General features: G+C 39.4%; 1 pseudogene; it reads left to right on the top strand.

Moving 5' to 3' along the window:
* The first annotated feature begins 10,872 nt into the window (after positions 1-10,872).
* LOC104825395 overlaps positions 10,873-21,669 on the top strand; it is a 28,082-nt pseudogene continuing 17,285 nt past the window's right edge.

Here is a 21,669-nt window from a genome sequence, read left to right on the forward strand (position 1 = left end):
GTAACACGGGGTCGAACACGAGGACCGGTTGCTAAATCCAAATCTAGATCGAAAATAGATCAAAGCAAGCAAGCAAGTAATGGTAGAAATATGTAGAATCTATGGAAAATAAAATAAAAAAGCAATGTAAACGAGTAACCTATCAAACAAGGATGACTACGGGCGTCGGGATTGTATTCGCGTGTATGGGTATTTACTAAGCATGCATGAATAATGATTATGACTTGTATTCGGGAATCATCAAGCAACGATAATAGAGAATTCACCTCTCGGTCTACTAACTCACTACCTAACTCGTCAATCTCTCGATCTATTCAAGTTAACCCTAGATGCATGAAGAACACTATCATCAACCCTAGATCGATTAAGCCATATCTCTATGTGAATAATACGATCTATCCTATTGATTTTGATCCGAAACAAACCCATATCTCTATGTGGTTTAGAATCCAAGATAATTGATCAAGGGGTTAGCAAACATCAATCCAATAAAAGTGCAAATCAATAGAACCGAAACAAATCAAAACCGAAATCCAAGTTAGGGTTCAAACATACCCAAAACACAAACGAATCCCTAACCCATAGTCGTGGATCTACTCACGGTTCATAGAAAACAACAAAAAGCTCATAAGGAAAGAGGTAAAAGAGAGGAAAGAAAATCTCATGCAGATGTGTAGTCTCCACGATCGAATCTTCCTTCTTCTTCTCGAAATCCCGTGAACTTCTATTCTTCTCTCACCAAAGGCTCTCCAAAAGTGTGTATCTAAGTCTTCTCTCTGAGGTTCATCTGTTCTAGGACGTGGCTAGGGCTTTTTATAACCCTAGGGTGGCTCCCAAGAGTTCTAATCCCATTCCAATGCTGAAAATCGCGAATTAGGGTTTCTGGCTGGATCCGGACCGATTCCAGATGGATCCGGACCGGATCCAGATTCCTGGGGTCGAGTTGTGCGTTCCTGATCCGGACCGATTCCAGCCGGAATCGGCCCTGCGCTGGCAGTTTTCTGGTCTTCACGAATTCGCTCATAACTCTCTGCTCCAGTGTCGGATTTACGCGATTTTGGTGTCTACGCGAAGCTCTTGAAGTGCTCTTTCCAATGGTATAAGTCTCGCACGATTTGAACCTCTGTAGAGAAAGTTATTGATGTCGCAACATGAGCATCTCATCCGGACTTCTCCTTTAACGTTCCAATTAGCTCCTTTTCGAGTCCAATCATCTCCGAAACCTGTAACTCTGCAAAACTAAAGCACAACCGGGTTTTAGTATCTCATCCGGACTTCTCCTTTAACGCTCCAATTAGTTCCTTTTCGAGTCCAATCATCTCCGAAACCTGTAACTCTGCAAAACTAGAGCACAACCGGGTTTTGTATCCTAACTCGTCTAGAATGCCTATGAATGCATGTGATTATCCTATAAAACCTAGACAAACTCTCATCAAAATATGGAGAAGAATAGGAGTTATCAAGTATTTATGGACGTTTAGCATGTTCTTATTGCATGGATGAGATTGATTCATTCCAATTAAAACATGGGCGAAAACAATGTTGGTTGAATTGTCACCGCAGATTTTTACCATTGGATCATCCATGGAGGTGCAACAGAAAAAACTATAGATGGAATAAAGTTGTGACTGATCCAAGGCATCTTCTTCTGACGGGTGATGAAATATTGTACGAACGTATCGATAGCATTTGTAACAACCCGAGGCCGCTACGAATTATCGAAACTGCCCCCACACAGCAACCCGAGACCTTTCAGCGTATTTTGTCCTCACTCGCATGCATACCGAGACACTTTCCAGTAGGTCACTCATCCTGAGATTGCTCCAGAGTCAGCACGCTTAACTTTGGAGTTCTCTCAGGATAGTCAACCAAAAAGGTAGATGCACCTTGTTGCTATGAGTAGCTCAACTAATTCTTTTATGTTATCTTAGACCGTATAGTCCCATACCTATCCAGTCCTCGGATCTCTCTCATTCCGGTGTATTCGATTCATCCCTGTACCCCCTACCCAGAAGCTCGTCTGGAGCCGCCCCTTGTCTGTGCCTCTGCACCGGCGATCACTCCCCACCCTCCTACGGTACTCTGGGTTGTAACAGGCCCACCAGCTTCCGCCTGGTTCGTCCTCGAACCACACCGTACTGGGAGAGTACCGGCTCTGATACCATCTGTAACGATCCGAAGCCGCTACGAATTATTGAAACTGCCCTCACATAGCAACCCGAGACCTTTCAGTGTGTTTTGTCCTCACTCGCACGCATACCGAGACACTTTCCAGTAGGTCACCCATCCTGAGATTGCTCCAGAGCCAGCACGCTTAACTTTGGAGTTCTCTCGGGATAGTCAACCAAAAAGGTAGGTGTACCTTGTTGCTATGAGTAGCTCAACTAATTCTTTTATGTTATCTTAGATCGTATTATACAGCCCTCGGATCTCTCTCATTCCGGTGTGTTCGATTCATCCCTGTATCCCCTACCCAGAAGCTCGTCAGGAACCGCCCCTTGTCCGTGCCTCTGCACCGGCGATCACTCCCCGCCCTCCTACGGTACTCTGGGTTGTCACAGGCCCACCAGGATCGGGTCCCACTAAGTTACACGATATGAGTACCGGCTCTGATACCATCTGTAACAACCCGAGGCCGCTACGAATTGTCGAAACTGCCCCACACAGCAACCCGGAACCTTTCAGCGTGTTTTGTCCTCACTCGCACGCATACCGAGACACTTCCCAGTAGGTCACCCATCCTGAGATTGCTCCAGAGTCAGCACGCTTAACTTTGGAGTTCTCTCAGGATAGTCAACCAAAAAGGTAGATGCACCTTGTTGCTATGAGTAGCTCAACTAATTCTTTTATGTTATCTTAGACCGTATAGTCCCATACCTATACAGTCCTCGGATCTCTCTTATTCCGGTGTGTTCGATTCATCCCTGTACCCCCTACCCAGAAGCTCGTCAGGAGCCGCCCCTTGTCCGTGCCTCTGCACTGGCGATCACTCTCCGCCCTCCTACGGTACTCTGGGTTGTCACAGCATTTATGGCGTGCAAAAAATAATTAAATGTAGAGAAAATGGACATACCAAACCACATGAATATGGTGAGTACCATAATTGCTATAAACGCAGTATCTTCTGAGATTTACCATACCGGCGTCCCCATAAGCTTCGTCACAATCTGGACATCATGCACATTGAGAATAATTTTTTCGATAATATCATCAACACACTCATGAATGTGAAAGGTAATGTTTTACTACTTTTTCCACAATATACATTGAATGACTAATTTTGTGTAAAATATTGTATAATAAGGTTCACCTTCTACAATTATATTGTAGGTAAATCAAAGGATAATATCACATCAATGATGGATCTTAAGGAACCACTCGGCAACACTGGTTTGCTAGTTTTGCTGTAAGTTGAATTAATATATAAAAACTATTAAATTTTAACTTCGGAATGTTTTGTTAATTTTTTTAATAAGTTTGTTTAGAAATCTTGGTATTGGGATGAGGTCAATATCTCAAAAGTCTATGAGGCATGGAAAAAATGTTTCATGGACCTTCTCAAATCCAAGGTCAACAGGTATAAACGATATTAGCAGATGAAGTTAGATCGTTTCCCGCCGAAGAACATTGAAAGCGGGGTCTAGGCCCAGATGGTAGAATTCTGGGAAGACCAATTAATATTGAGAAAACTAAAAAGGTGGTCCAAATTAGAAAAACGGACGTGACTCCCGACATCGGTCCAAGCAAGCATATATCAGGACGAAAACCATTTAGTCGGGACATCTATGCATTGGTAACTAATATATATTTTTCAAATACAAAATATATAATATATGAAAAACTGTTTATCTTATAATTATTATATTCGTTGTACGCCCGAAGTTACACATACTAGAAAATATGGTAGCATAATCGATGGAAAAGTAAAAAATTTGATTACCGAGATCGAAAAAACGATACGTATATTTTAATTCATAAATATTCATATATATATATATTAATTATATTATTTTAAAATCTTATACATATAGTATATATCATAGCAAATAACCCTTGAAGAATCTCAAGCAACTGCATTGGAAATCAATAGTTCAACGCAATTGTCTTAACAACAAATCGATGAGCTATACTTTCAGGTAAATTTTTATATTTTTAATTATGAATTTATATTTATTTAGTTATAAATAACATAATAACTTTGTCATTTGAATACAGACCATCAAGCCGAACAAATACGGTCGTATATATGGACTTGGGTCGCTCAAACAAGATATCATCAACACCGCTACGGGAGAAGGAGGAGCACCAATTGTTCAGGAGATTGTCACACTTCAAGAACGCCTTCAAGAATTAGAGCAACAGGTGCAGAACAACTTTGTGTCGCGAGCTGAGTACGACAAGTTGAAACAACGACACAACTACCTTCAACTATTAGTTGATCAAAACATCTGGAATATCAACACCGGTGGTGCAGGAGGTAGCTGTGTAAATGATGATCCTCCCGTCGATAGTGGTGATGCTGACGCTGATATTAATTTAAATGATTTTGATTTTACTTAATTTGTAATAAAAAATATTTTCCAATTAGATTTTTTTTCTTTTTTAATTTTTAAAATTTTGTTTATTGATGTTTACAACGCAAAATTTCGTTGCTAATCCGACATTGCAATGAAATATTTCGTTGCTAACCGTGTTACAAAATTTACTTTGCAACACAATTACATTGCAAATTTGCAGAATTTTTATAAATTAAAAAAAAATATTGCAATGCTATAGAGCGTTGCTTTTCGTTGCTAATAGCAACAAAACTGTTTCGTTGCTAATCGTTGCAAGTTTGCAACGAAATAATTTCGTCTTGAAATCAGTGCTACTACTAACGAAATTGCGTTGCAAAACGAGCAACGCTTATGCAACGAAATAATTTCATTGCTAATTGCAACGAAATATCAAGTGTTGTAATTGTTGCAAACTTTGCAACGAAATTTGTGTCGTTGCTATTTCGTTGCAACTTGCAACGATTAGCAACGATTTTTCATTTACAACGACGAGTTAACAACGAAAATTTTTTTTGTTGTGATTTCGTTGCAAATCTTAATTTGGAATTAAATATCGCCGTTTGCAACGAAATAATTTCATTGCAAAAAAATAGTTTTTTTGTAGTGGACGTTGTGACAAAATCCGAGCCGCAAAGGAGTATTGAACCAATCTGCGCAAGCTCATACATGCCTCATCGGATAAAGAAAGGGTTGAGCAAAAAGTGGTATTATGTATTATTTCCAGTCTAAATACAAAATATGTTGATTTAATTCTTTATATTTTGCAAGAAAATTTTATTTTCTCTTATGAAATGGTGTGTGAGGTGATTGAAAAAGAAACAATGGCAAGACTAGCGTTCGATATCTCCAATAACATGGGGAAGTGTCAAAATTTTGTCCACACAACAAGTGACATTTTTACACAGTCTATGGCTAAAGACCTGGTGCCAACCAAAAGGGTTAAATTAAGCACCACAAACTTTAAAAATGAAGAGACAAAAGACATTGTCCTTCTTATTGGTCAAGCCGAGAAGAAGTATGATGAAGAAGAAGATCTCTCAGTCCAAAATCAACAATTTTTGGGAAACAAATCAGTAGGGGAAGGAGAAGAGAGCAAGGAGCGAAAGACCTTGATTGATAACCGCAATGCAAAGGAATCAAATGAGGAGACTATGCAACCACACCATCCAAGCAACATTGTTTGGTTAAATCTATTCCCTTTTCAATTTGTTTTCCAAACTAATTATTGCGTTTCTTTGAGTATGTTTAGGCAACATAGGGTTGAGCTATTAATGAAAAAATTTAGAGAGCCACGGTGTTTAAACACGAGTATGAAAACTCTCTTTGGTAAGAAGATATCTCATGAACTAACAATGTTGTCTAATAGCGAATTCGCGAAACTTGAGATTTTTGACAACTCTATCAGTGGTAACACCTTATTTTAAGTGTTCATCTTTGATCCTGAATTATTTAGATACAAATGTTTTTTTATGTATAACAAGACATGCTAATAAAATTTAGAAACAAAGAAGGAATAAATGCTTATGCAACTCTCTATGTCATGCTAGATTCCTATTCATATTATTCGTTGATGTATGCAATCATATATGGTGAATTAAAACCAAACAACCTTTTGTCTTTTTTATTAGAGACCGTTTATGAGAGGGTTTGAGAAGAATCTGATGACAAAAGATATATCCTCACACCGTTTTATATTTTTTGACCGTGTGCTTGGGATGTGGCTGGAATACAAAGGCGTATGCAAGCACAACGGTCGGGAGGAATATTTTGTGAACTTCTCAATGAGTGTAGGTTTATGTGAAGGTAAATGTCATATTTCGATCAAACATTCTACTTATGTTGATTTTATTGGTTTTCAAATTATGGAATCACCTTGGAAAATGCTTGAACGAGCCCTCATGATGGTGAAGAAGCTAGTGTGTTGTTGTGTGACATGACATCAAAGAATCGGTTGCCAAGAAACCAAAGATACACATGGAACAAAATATCGAAGATTAGTCATCAACCAATGGTGCAATTGGAAAAGTATACAGAAAAAGTTATTGGTTTTCATATTCTCTCCAAGCCAATTTTGAGAGGAATGTTGAAGTATATGGAGGACATACATTCACAATGATAATACAAAGGTTGGAAGCAAGAGAATAAGATACATAGTTGACCGTTTGCAGTAATAATTGGGTGAAGTTCATGCTCGATTCATGTTGGAAATAAGGATGTAATCATATAAAAAAGTTAACTTATGTATTCCTTCAATAATGTCAACTATAATCTTGCCTAGTTTATAGATCTTATAGCCGTTTGTTTTGATCATTTTTTCTTGTATATTTCTAGTCTTTTGACTATAAAATCTATACAAAATAATCTAATAAAATTATGAGACATAAGTAACCTATTGTGAATAGGTTCACCTCTCAATCATTCTTCTTTGTACCGAGAACAACTTCTCTTCATTTCTTCTTTGATTTTTCATCTCCAAAGTTCATGAAAATCATCATGGATTAACAGTGTATTGTCAATTGCGTGTGAGATCACGATAGATAGAAGTTGGATACGACTTCTTCAGGTTAGATGCCAGCTTACAAATTTTGTAAACTATTTGTTCCTTACAGTTGAACCTTGATATATGTTTGCTATGTATTTATATACTACAGTTGCTTTCTTGTTGTTTGATGAGGATATATGGTGTATGATGATCAGGTTGCTTTTTGTACTGTGGATTATATCCTCTGTCGGAAGTTTGCTCAGCTTCTTCTCATTAGTTTACGTCGGTGAGTTGTTGTTGTTGTAACCATTCATTTGTCTTGATTACCTCTTGGTATTGCCTTGGTTGATATCTCTGAATCGTTCTTCTCTCCGTCTCTTTTTCTACTGGTGTTCTTCTCAGCCTTTCTGCACCTGTTTTGTATGAGAAGTCAGGATCACATCGATGACCAATTTTAACTGGACATAAAGAACCGTTCAAATGATCCAAAGGAAATTTCCAAAAAAGCAAAGAGAAGAAAACTCAGTAGGTGAGTTTTTCCCATGAAACGATAATACCTCTTGTTCATGACTTATCTACGGGTTTTCTGTTGGAGTTCACTACGGGTTCCTAGTATATGATCATATCGATCCAGATTTTGGTTTACTAGGTTTCATGCAGTGGAAGAATAATGTAAACCTAGTCAAGCGTCACTCACAACCAAACGTGTACAAACCTGATAATCATGTATATCACCGAGAAAATCGTTACTTACCTCGTTCTCAATAAAAATTGAAGCAAATCTCGATCCGAGGCCAGTTCTTAATCACCTAGTACTGAAGTTACAGTCTCTGTACACGTATCCACACCGACGAGAAGGATTCCAAACGCTTTGGAATGGATCTGCTAGGATTTGTGAAGGAAAGGGTACTTGAGAGAGACGAGATCTAATCCCGGGATGATAGAATCGAAGAGAATAGATTCTCTAGGATTCTAAGATGTCTCTCTGAGCTTTAGGGGAGACCACCCTAAGGTTGGACGAAATCTCAAACTTAAATAGGCTTAGAACACCCTAAATTTGAATTAAAGAAGGATTCCAGGTCCCGGTCCGCCAGACCAAGAACTTGTTCCGACGGACCAAGCTTAGTCCAAGGCCTTCGAACTGCCTGACTTGGAGTCTTGGTCCGGCTGACCATGTTTTGGTCAGCTCCGAACCAAGTCTCTTCTTCGTCTTCACGGTCCAACGATCAAATGCCCTTGGTCCGCCTGATCCAGCATCTGGTCCAGAGCTGACCAACTCTTGGTCAGCTGGACTAGGTCTGGACAGACGACCATGGGCTGAGTTCGGGCTCCCTGAGCTGACCAAACGTGGTCCGGGGCTGACCAAACTTGGTCAGCTCCGGTCCAACACACTGAAAATTCTTTTTCATGCTCATTTCGGTCAAATCTCATTTCCATTCTCCGGATTCTTCACGTATAAATCCATCCCTAATGGTGTGTGACCCTGTAGACCCATTCTAAGTGGTAGTGGCTTCGGGAACCTTTTATGATCACCCACCTAAAATTGAGTTAGAGGTGATCTAACTAAGTGATAACACGTATTTCGGGTGATGTTTTGATATAGGATGTCTAGCGTATTTCACTTGATTTTATATATTTGTAGACATTCTAGGGCACATTTGGCTTCGATATTGGTTGGTTGTGTTCTTTGGTGTTTAAACAGGAATCCACGCATAAAGAGAGCAAAAGGAGTGGAGAACATGGAATACGGAACATCACGGACGAGCCGGAAACATTTGGAGTGTCTCCAGAGAAAACGTGAAGCTCAGAAAATATCAGATCTTGCAAGTTTAATAACCTTCACTCTATAAGTCCAAATCATGCATTCTCTATATCATTAGAAAGCTCTCTTCGATATCTACGCATAGACGCCAAGATCACCCAAATCCGATGTCGGAGCAGGAAGTTATGAGCAAATTTGTGAAGTCCGCCAAAACTATTAAGTGACACGATCGTGTCACTTTCAGTCACACGATCGGGTCACTTACCAGATTTTGGAAATATTCCGAATTTTAGCACAGAAAAAGAAGGATTAAGTAGGGTTAGCCTCCAATGTCGAAAACATTCAGACTTTTCACAGAAAACACACCCTAGAGCACACAAGAAGAGGGAGATTATCAAGAGGCAAGAGATCGGAGTAGAAGACGGAGATTACGAAGCCGGGAAATCGACTAAGCATTCTTCCTTTCTTCTATTTTACGATGTTTTGTTGTATTGATATGAGTCCCGACGTCTCGATGTTTAGCGAGTAGTTCCCTTGCTGTGGGTTAGGGATTTGTTATGTAGGGATCTTTGGTTATTTGTTTATTTCATTCAGTTTATTGAATTGTTCTTAATGCTTTTGATCTCGTTGGCCACTTGGTTGAATGAACTTAGGTTTTAATTCACATAGACATATGGGATTCTAACTAGGAACTAATTCAATAAATAGAACATGTATTGCATTGAGAGATGAATATTTGCCTAGGGATTATGATAGCGTTCGTTCATGCATCCAGGGTTTTAGACTATTGAATCGAGAGATTAGTAGGATAAAACCTGGATAGTGAGGTTAGACTCAAGGGTTAATCTCTACTTTAGAGCTTGAATTCCCTGAATTGGATAGATAAACCACAGAGTTTGCATCTTTTGAAAGATCCTTGCATGTAAAGCAATCCCGAAGCCTGCAGTGTTCTTCATTCATAGTCTTTAGAACCGTTTTATCGTTTGCTTTGTTACCTTCTCACACTCACATTATTTTCTTTGGATTTAGATTTGGATTAGGATTTGATTTCGTTGTTTATTTGTCCCTGTGTTCGACCCTAACTACTACAATTGATCCGTACACTTGCGGTATTTGTTGAGTCTAGGTTAATTATCACTTGATTCATATTTCTACACCTAGATTTGCGACATCAAGTTTTTGGCGCCGTTGCCGGGGATAATTTAGGCAACAGGATTAGATCCTATCTAGTCTTGATCTTTTTGTTTTTCTTTTTCTTAAGTGATTTCTCACGTTTTCTTCGTTTGTCTGTTGTTTTTCGTTTGGTGCACAGGTTTTTCTAGTGCATGACCAGGAGTGCTGGGACATCAGACCTAGTATGTCTTGATCGTGAGCTTGAAAGGACCGCTAGATACATCCGACGTTAACGAAGACAAATGGAGAACGACCGAGATTTTGCTCTTCCCGATGGTGCCGAGGGCAATGCTGACTCAACCTTTGCCCAGTACAACACGCCTAAGCACACTGAGCTTTTGGCTAGTATTCGACTACCGGCCATCGACATGTCTAGTTTCGAGCTGAACCTGTCTACTATTCAGATGTTGGGCAATAATGCTTTCCGGGGTAGGCCGAACGAAGACCCGAACGCACATCTAACTCGCTTTAAGATGATGTGTCGTTCTATCAAGAGAGATAACAGGGTGACAGAGAATACACTCCGACTGATTGCTTTTCCCTGGACTCTCTTGGATGTTGCTTTGGAATGGTGCTACGATCTGACACCCGATTCCATCCACACCTGGAAACAGCTAGAAGTGTAGTTTATGTCAAAAGTTTTCCCAGCTCACCGCACTCAAGCAACCCTTTTCTGGCATTCATTCATTCAAGCAGGATCATGGGGAAAGCCTTTATAAAGCTTGGAAGAGGTACAAAGGATATCAGAAGTCTTGCCCTCATCACGGGCTTGACAAGAACTACTTGATCAACACCTTCTTCCGAGGACTCAGAATGGATACCAAGACTTTGATCCGAGCTTCTGTGGTGGGAGCATCCAGAACAAGTCATTCGCTGAGCTAGAAGATCATATTGAGATGATGGCCCAAGAAGAAGACGCCCCGAGCGAGTACTCTAGAGATCCGCCAAGGGAATGCAATGATCAGAGCATACATATGGTTCTTGAACAATTGGTTGTCCTAAATGCTAAGCTCGAAGATTCCAACCGACCCTCTAGGACCAAGCATTTGATGCCAACACAAGAGGAGCTTGGTATGTACGCGTTGGATGAGAGAGTCGAAGGTGTGAACTACGTGGCCAATAACTCCTACTCGAAAACGTACAATCCCGGGTGGAAGAATCATCTCAATCTCTCCTACAAGTCAAACAATGTAGAGAATCCTGTGCCGAACAACTTCAGAGCATCCGACAACTCGAACCAGAGGATTCCTCCCAGTTTTGCTTTTCAATTCAGGGGTCCTAATCAGACATCCAACTACAGAGCTCCGGGGCAATCCTATATTAATTCCACACCTCCAGGTAATCCTGAATCCAACCCTGATATGCACACTTTGCTTATACAGTTTATACAGAATCAGGAAAAGACAAATCAGGAATTTCGAGCTTAGTTCGCCAGCATCGATGCTCACTTCAAGATCATAGACAACCATATCGCTCAGCTAGCATCAGCCTCTCAAAGACCATCCGGATCTCTTCCAGGTAAACCTGAGACTAACCCCCGTGAACATGTCAATGCGATTACTTTGAGAAGTGGTAAGCAGGTAGACGTTGAAGCTCGACCGATGGTTGAGCGAGGAAAAAGCTCGAAGACTGCAGTTGTAGACATCTCCGATGATGAACCTAAACCGACTTACGTGCCCCCTCCTCCTAGGCCACCACCAGTACCATTTCCATCTCGCTTGAGGAAGCATAACGAAGACAGCCAATTCGCAAAGTTTGTTGAGATGCTGAAGAAACTCGAGGTAACCATGCCATTCACTGATGCTATTTTGTAGATTCCCTCGTACACGAAGTATTTAAAGGACATCCTGATAAAAAAGAGGGTCGTTGAGAAAGAAACCGTAGCGCTTACTGCTGAATGCAGCGCTTTGATCCAACACGAGCTTCCGCTTAAGCAGTCTGATCCAGGTAGTTTCTCAATCCCTTGTAAATTGGGTAATGTTTCCATCGATCGTGCACTCTGTGATCTAGGAGCCGGCGTCAGACTTCTTCCATTATCGATCTTCAAGAAGCTGTATGTGGGTGAGCTAAAATCCACTAGAATGACTCTTCAACTTGCCGATCGTTCCATTAAATACCCTGCTGGGATACTTGAGGATGTGCCACTGAAAGTTGGGAACTTCTATATCCCGGTTGACTTCGTGGTTCTCGACATGGACGAAGACTCTAAGGTACCTATAATTCTTGGTCGTCCATTCCTTAACACTGTAGATTCTATCATTCATGTTCGAGCAGGTCGACTCACTATGAAGATTGGCGATGAGACGGTAGAATTTACTCTAGACAAAAATCTAAAGCAACCGTCATCTATAGACACGATCGTGTCTAGCTCGTCACACAATCGTGTCCGAAGCCGCAATGCTGTATGCGCGAATCAGCCAACTGACCTGATCATGTCCCTTTTGCAACATGATCATGTTGACGGTATATCAACTTTCGGAAAAATTCAGCAGTCTGACCCGATCGTATCATCCCCACCACACGATCGTGTCTCATCCTTGATCCAGAAACAAAAGACACATGAACTTGACCCGATCGTGTCTACTACGCAACACGATCGTGTCTACTGCGCAACATGATCGTCTCGATGTTTAGCGAGTAGTCCCATAGCTGTAGTTAGGGATTTGCTATGTAGGGATCTTTGGTTTTTATTTCCAGACTTTTGGATTTGTTTATTCCATTCAGTTTATTGAATTGTTCTTAATGCTTTTGATCTCGTTGGCCACTTGGTTGAATGAACTTAGGGTTTTAATTCACATAGACATATGGGATTCTAACCTGGAACTAATTCAATAAATAGAATATATATAGCATTGAGAGATGAATATTTGCCTAGGGATTATGATAGCGTTCGTTCATGCATCCAGGGTTTTAGACTATTCAATCGAGAGATTAGTAGGATAAAGCCTGGATAGTGAGGTTAGACTCAGAGGGTTAATCTCTACTTTAGAGCTTGAATTCCCTGAATTGGATAGATAAACCACAGAGTTTGCATCTTTTGAAAGATCGTTGCATGTAAAGCAATCCCGAAGCCTGCAATGTTCTTCATTCATAGTCTTTAGAACCGTTTTATCTTTGCTTTGTTACCTTCTCACACTCACATTATTTTCTCTGGATTTCGATTTGGATTAGGATTTGATTCCGTTGTCTATTTGTCCCTGTGTTCGACCCTAGCTACTACAATCGATTCGTACACTTGCGGTATTTGTTGAGTCTAGGATATCATTACTTGATCAAATTTATACACCTAGATTTGCGACATCACTAAGGCATTAACAGCTCAAGTTCTGATTCTTTGTCTCACGATATCATCTGTTGAACAAAGACATGGTTAGAGCCACCCTTCAAGTTCAACCGCTTTCTCGTATTGGCAAATCGACTAATAAAATAGATGCAACTTCATCTATAGCATAGCCACGCGCTTTTCACAGTCCGATTTCCACGAGGGGTCCATCGACATCTCTTCTGTTAAGGAGGTGACAAGTCTCATTTTGCATGTCTACTATCTCCATATGATTCGTGAAAATATCTGAGCAACGTCATTATCATCATCCGATTAAAGACGACGTTTGACGCAGTCAAGACATGCCACTCTTCATATCAGATACTCTAGCAGGTCTAAGGATTCAAGAACGAACCGCTGAATGAGATTCAAGTCATGACTCTATCCATGTGACAATCTCATGCGAGTCATCCACTCACTCGTTCCTAAAGGGTACCCATGTTTGTTATATGCATCCAATGCATCGATCACACCTCATACTAGTCTTAATTCATCATCGTTCCCACAATGATAACTGACCAGGGAGTTTAGAATCATTCTCTAATGATTCAAGGATATCTACCGAAATATAACAAACATGTCAATCATATAACGGGAAAAGTAATGCATTCATAAACCAATGAATCAATACATAGTCAAAATGTCATATCTAGGATCATCCTAGAGCATTTACAACCAGCAATCTCCCACTATTCTCTATGATCTATCCTATAGGCATCTAATCCCCATACCCCTAACATGACCATCATGCTTTGACGAAGGGAGAGGCTTCGTCAATGGGTCGGCACTATTATCATCTGTCGACACTCTGCTTATCTTCATGTCTTCTCTGTCGATGATTTCTCTGAACAAGTGAAATCGCCTGAGTATGTGTTTGGATCTCTGGTGTGATCGGGGTTCCTTAGCTTGCGCAATCACACCATTTTTGTCACAGTACAACTCAATGGGATCTGCAATGCTAGGAATGACGCTCAGGTCTCCCACGAATTTTCTGATCCAAACAGCTTCCTTAGCTGCATCCGATGCTGCTATGTACTCGGTTGGTTATTTAGAACTCTTCCAACTCATAGCCCCACCGTTCAAGCAGAAAACGTAACCTGACTGCGATTTGAAGTCATCTCTATCGGTTTGGAAACTAGCATTGGTATAACCACTTATAGCGAGCTCGTCTTCCAATCCGCCATATACCAAGAACAAATCCTTAGTCCTTCTCAAGTAATTAAGGATGTTCTTGACCGCAATCCAGTGAGTCTCACCTGGTGTAGACTGGTAGGGCATCTTGAACCGATTCAAGACCTTGCATCTTGAACCGATTCAAGACCTTGTCAATGTATGTACTCTGACTTAGGCCAAGAACTCTTCTCGATCTATCTCTATAGATCTTGATGCCCAGAATATAGGCGGCTTCTTCTAAGTCCTTCATTGAAAAGACCAATCCCTAGCCAGGATTTTACTCCTTGCAAAGTAGGAATGTCATTTCCAATGAGTAATATATCATCCACATAAAGCACAAGGAAGACCATTGCACTCCCACTAACCTTCTTGTAAATGCATGGCTCATCTTCTTTTTGCAGGAAGCCAAACGTTTTGACTGCCTCATCAAATCCAAGATTCCAACTTGTCCATAAATGGATCTCTGAAGCTTGCACACCTTCTTCGGATTCCTAGGATCGACAAAACCCTCGGATTGTGTCATGTAAACATCTTCGAGCAGATTCCCATTAAGGAATGCGGTCTTGATGTCCATTTTCCATATCTCGTAGTCATAATACGCAGCTATGGCCAGCAAAATCCATATGGATTTAAGCATCACGACTGGGAAAAGGTTTCATCATAGTCTATACCATGAATCTGTCGAAACTCTTTCGCGACGAGTCATGCCTTGTAGGTATGCACAATGCCATCCATGTCGGTTTTCTTCTTGAAAACCCACTTATATCCAATGGTCTTAATACCATCGAACGAGTCGACCAAAGTGCACACTTTGTTGTCGTACATGGATTGCATCTCAGACTCCATGGCCTGGTGCCATTTCTCGAAATCGGAACTCGCCACAGCCTCTGAATACGACGTAGGCTCATCATGTTCTAACAACATGAGTTCGTCGTTTCCAGTCACAAGAAAACCGTATCTTGTAGGCTCTTGGCGAATTCTACCAGATCTCTGAGGTTCACTAGGAGGTGCTGTCTGAATAACTTGTGACACAGGTTAAACCAAATCGACTTGTTCACTCGGTTCTTCGACTATTTGTGGTTCTCGAACTTCTTCGAGATCTATTCTACTCCCACTAACTCTCTTGGAGACGAACTCTCTCTCCAAGAAAGATCCATTCCGAGCAACAAACACTTTGTTCTCAGATGGGTTGTAGAACCAGTCCCTTTAGTTTCTTTAGGGTAACCTACAAATATGCATTTATCAGATTTGGCGGATAGCTTATCAGAAGCCAGACGTTTCACATAAACGTCGCATCTCCAAATCTTCATAAACGCTAACATGGGACGCTTTCTAGTCCATATCTCATATGGTGTCTTCTGAACCGATTTTGTTGGACAGTTGTTCAGTATAAGCGCAGCTGTTTCCAAAGCGTAGCCCTAGAAGGATTTAGGAAGATCGACTTGATTCATCATGGACCGTACCATATCTAATAGGGTTCGGTTCCTCTCGGACACACCATTCCAGTGTGGCATTTCAGGTTGAGTCAGCTGTGAGACAATCCCACAATCTACCAGATAGTCAGTGAACTCTTGGCTTATATACTCGCCACCTTGATCAAATCAAAGCAACTTAATCGTCTTGCCAAGTTAGTTCTGTATCTCATTTCTTAAAATCTTGAACAATTCAAGTGTTTCAGACTTATGTCTCATTAAGTAGACATAACCGTACTAAAATCATCAGTGAATGTAACGAAATACAGATAACCTCCTCTAGCGGACGAGCTCATAGGACCGCATACATCACTATGTATGAGTTCTAGCAACTCTGTAGCATGTTCTTCTTTTATAGAAATGGGAGATTTTATCATCTAGCCCATCAACAAGAATCGCACGATTCAATTGTTTCATAATCAAAAGAATTAAGAAGTCCATCAAAATGAAGGAAGTTTCGCTATGCGTTTCTCATTGATGTGACCAAGTCCACAATGCCATAAATAGGTCGAGTTTAAGTTGTTCGGCTTAAACCGCTTGATACTAACGTTATAGATTGAACTGTGTTCAGACATTTCTCATCTAAAATATAAAGGTCATTAAACAGGTAACCATTACCATAAAATAAAATGCCTCTATAAATAGATAAAGTTTTGTTCTCAATGACAAAACGAAAACAATAAGAATCCAAACATGAAATCGAAATAATATTCCTGCTCATGACAGGTACAAAATAACAATCATGTAATTCTAACACAAGTCCAGAAGGTAAAGTAAGATCATAAGTCCCGACGGTCAACGCAGCAATCTTGCTCCATTCCCGACGCAGAGATCCACTTCTCCCTTCGCTAGCTGCCTACTTCTTCTCAGGCCCTGCACATTTTCACAAATGTGTGAGGCACATCTGATATCTAATACCCATGATGTAGAAGTAAACAAGTTAGCATCTATAACGAAGATACCTGAAGATGAAGCTTCTGCAAGCTTCTTCTTCTTCTGATCTTTCAGGTAGAGTTTGCAGTTTCTGTGCCAATGCCCCATAGCATGGCAGAAATGGCACTCTCCCTTCTCAGCTTTAATCTTAGGCTCGGCGGCAACAGTTGCCTTCTTGCCCTTGTCTTTCTTGCTCTTGGAATGCTTCCTTTTGTTGGAACTCTTTCCAACCACTAGGACATTATTCTCGACTTTGATGTTCTGCTCGGCCGATCGCAACATCCCATGTAGCTCGGTCAAGTCCTTCTCCATCCCATGCATGTTATAGTTCATGACAAACTGGTTATAACTATCTAGCAAGGACTGGAGAACTAGGTCTACTGCTAACTCATAACTAACTTCCAACCTTAGTCTGTCAAGATCCTCTAGATAACCCTTCATCTTGAGGATATGAGTACTCACGGGTAAACCATTGGTCATCTTACAGTTGATCAGGTTCTTAAGGACGTTAAATCGCTCGACCCTTGCCGGCTCCTCGAACATAGTCCACTACAAGAAAATCTTTGTATAGCTACAGAATTTGCGACGGAATTTTTTCGTCGCAAATAAATTACGACAGAATTCGACGGTTTTGCGACGGAATGCGAAAATTTTTATTCTGTCGCAAACAATCGCAAAATCTGTCGCAAATATGCAACGGAAACATTATCGTCGCAACAATAAACATTATTTGCGACAAAAATTTTAATACCTGCCGAAATTTGCGACAGATTGCGACAAAAATTTCCGTCGTAGACATTAATTTTATTTATTTTTGGATATTGCGACAGATTTGCGACAGAAATTTTTGTTGCAAATCCTAATTTTATTTATTTATATTTATTTTTAAATTTATGTTATTTATTTTTTTATTTTGCGACAGATTTGCGACAGAAATTTCTGTCGCAAACTCCTGATTTCATTTTTTTCATTATTTTTGGTGAAAATTTTCAAATTTTCGCGGTTTATTTTTTATTTTGCGACGGCTTGTGACGGAAATTTCCGTCGCAACACTTAATAAAAGCCGCGACTTCGTCTTTCTCTTCCAGACTTCGAGATTTCAAGAAAAAAAACTCAATCTTCTCCAATATTCTTCAACAAATTATTTTTCTTCAAAATTCGTCAAGGTATGTGTGTATACATCGTGTATATAGATATGTATATGTGTATATATGTGAATGTATGTGTATATGTGTGTTATGTATATATATGTGAATGTGAATATGTGTATGTATATGTGTATGTGTAAGTGTGTATGTGTGTATGTATATGTGTATGTGAATGTGTATGTGTGTGTGTTTATGTATGTGTGTTGTGTACATATGTGAATGTGAATGTGAATGTGTATGTATATATATAAATGTGTATGTGTGTTTATGTGATGTGTATGTGAATATATATATATGTGTGTGTATGTGTATATGTGTAATATGTATGAATGTGTGTTTATGTATGTGTGTAATGTATATATATGTGTATATATATGTATGTTTATGTATGTGTATATAAATTTATATGTGTATATATATGTGTATGAATGTGTGTTTATGTATGTGTGTATGTGTATTTGTATATATATGTATGTGTATGTAAATTTATATGTGTATATATGTGTGTATGAATGTGTGTTTATGTATGTGTGTATGTGTATATGTATGTATATGTATGTATATATGTAAATGTATATGTGTATGTGTATGTGTATATATATATATATAAATTTATGTGTATATGTGTAATGTATGCGTATACGTGTATGTGAATATATGTATATGTGTGTATATGTATAATATATTATTTTTTATATTTTTTTAAAATTAAAAAAATATTTGGGACGGATTTTTCTGTCGCAAATCCGTAGTAAATGCAGATTTTTTTATTTTTTAAAAATATTAAAAAAAGGTATTTGCGACGGATTTTTCTGTCGCAATTCTGTCGCAAAATGAAGATTTTATCCGTCGTAACTTTGCAATAGATTAACGACCGGCAAACTTTTGCGACAACGATATACGGACATAAATGATTATGTCGCAATCTGTCGCAAATTTGTAATTGCGACGGATATTCTTTTGTATTTGCGACAGATTTGTCTGTCGTAAATTCTGATATTTCTTGTAGTGGTCCTGAGATGCTCAATCATTTCGAAGGCATCAGTTCCTTCGAGTTGTTTCTGCAACTCAGCCGACATAGATCCGAGCATCAGGCAGGTCATGTCCAGGTCGTCAATCTAGGTGTAGAAATATGAATCAAGTGATAATTAACTTAGACTCAACAAATACCGCAAGTGTACGAATCGATTGTAGTAGTTAGGGTCGAACATAGGGACAAATAAACAATGGAATCAAATCCAAATCCAAGTCTAAATCTAGAGAAAATAATATGAGTGTGAGAGTGTAGCAAAGCAAATAATAAAAACGGTTGTAAACTATGAACGATGAACACTGCAGACTTCGGAATTGCTTTACATGCAAGGATCTTTCAAAAGATGTAAACTCAATGATTCAGGGAATTCAAGCTCTAAAGTAGAGATTAACTCTCTCAAGTCTAATCTCACTATCTAGGCTTTATCCTACTAATTTCTCGATTCAATAGTCTAAAACCCTAGATTCATGAACGAACACTATCATAATCCCTAGGCAAATATCCATCTCTCGATGTAATACCTGTTCCATTTATTGAATTATTTCCAAGTTAGAATCCCATATATCTATGTGAATTAAAACTCTAAGTTCTTTCAATCAAGCGGTTAACAAGATCGAACACATTAAGAACAATTCAATAAACCGAATAGAACAAATAAGTTCACAGAGTCTGAAATTAAAAATCAAAGATCCTTACCCTAACTTACAGCACGAAGATCGATTTGCGAACTGATTATAAATCCATTTGATGGGGGTAAGTGGTTTAATGGGCCCGTATGATTTCTAATAAGTCTAATGGGCTTTAATAAACTTAATAGTTAAGTGAAGACCCATTAGACCCAATGGCTTTAATGAAGCCCTAATCACGTTTATAATTATGTTTAGGGAAACATAACTAATAGTGAAATTTTTGTCTCTCTCTCTCTAACTTGCGGCCGCCGTCTCTCTCTCTCGGGGAGTGCCTCAGTTTACGTTCCCGACCTCTAGATCGCGTTCTAGCATACGCAAACCCGTGAGTGTGGACTAACTGTAGAGAGCTCTTGATTTCAGTGTTTGTGATAGGTCCTTAGATCAAAACAGGTTGGTATATCGATACCTTTTATCATTATATGCAAGATCTATTGATTGGGTTTCATTTTACATATTTCGCTGCGTTAAATCCAAGATTGGAACCCTAGAAATCGTTATGAACGCATATTTAGGGATCTCCAAAACTCCAACAGTGGTATCAGAGCCTGGTTGGCGTATAATTGAAACCTGTTTCATGTTTGATATGAGTTTAAAATCGGTTTTGAACAAGAGAATCAAATGTGTGTTCTCTGTGTTGTATGGATCTGTCAAGCGAATTGATATTTTTGTGAAAACAATCAATTGTTTGACTCGATTTGGTTGTATCAAAGTGTTGATATGATCAGAATCGAATACAGTAGCTCGTGAATCGATTGGATCGATCACAGAGTTGAAAATCGAGATGAACAGATCGTGTTTTCCGAATATCAACATTTTGGAGACCTCGATATCGATATCTTAGAACCTCGATATCGATATTGAGGGATCCTCGATATTTTTTATATTCAGATCTGGAAAAGTATCGATGTTTGGAACCTCGATATCGATGTTGACTAAACATCGAGATCTTCGGATACTAGATCTGAAGAATATCGACATTGAGGAACCTTGATATCGATGTTAGAGAACATCGATATCGATCGAGAACTTCAGATATTAGATCTGAAGAATATCGACGTTGAGGAACCTCGATATCGATGTTAGAGAACCTCGATATCGAAGTTGAGACATCGATATCGACGTTCAATTTTAGAGAACATCGATATCGACGTTGAAAACCTCGATATTTGCCTCCGCCCCTGGACCCTGGTCGGGGCTCCCGCCTCGAAACCCGGTTGTTTATGATACAACTGTTATTTATGATGCATCATATGTAATTGTTACATATCGGTTATGGTGGAATGAACAAACATTGTTCATATGGTGTAATAGTTACATCTAAAATTCCCTCTGAAATATAAGCTTATGTACCACCTGTTGGTTTAGTGCTGTATGAGCTTTATCTTGATACATTTGATGTATTGATACTATCTATGGTTTTATGGATGAGTGTTTGATTCATTACGTATTGTGCATACTTTAATATGTCATGAAATCCATGTATTGTTATGAACAATACTAAACTCCCTAGTCGTATATCATTGTGGGAATAATGATGTGCTAAGATTAGTATGATGTGTGATAGATGATCATAGAAATGATCATGGGTATTGGATACGATCACAATCATAGGTATTTGTTGAAGAACGGAATGTTGGATTGACCCGCATGAGATTGTCACATGGACTAGCGTCATGACTTGAATCTCATATGACAGTTCCATGATTGGATCCTATGACCTGAGATATCTACGGAATCCAACATGAGCAGTTGCGTACTTTGAATACGTCAAACGTCCTGCGTAACAGGAGGACTATAAAGGCGTGTATCAGGTACGACACGAATCATGTGCTGGATTGTAGATAGTCAAGATGGGATTTGTACCTCTCGTAAAAGAGAGAGATATCGCTGGGCCCCTCGTGTGAGCGAGACTGTAGAAATGTGTGG

The sequence above is a fragment of the Tarenaya hassleriana genome, unplaced genomic scaffold, assembly GCF_000463585.1.
Source record: "Tarenaya hassleriana unplaced genomic scaffold, ASM46358v1 Cleome45, whole genome shotgun sequence".
NCBI lineage: Eukaryota > Viridiplantae > Streptophyta > Magnoliopsida > Brassicales > Cleomaceae > Tarenaya > Tarenaya hassleriana.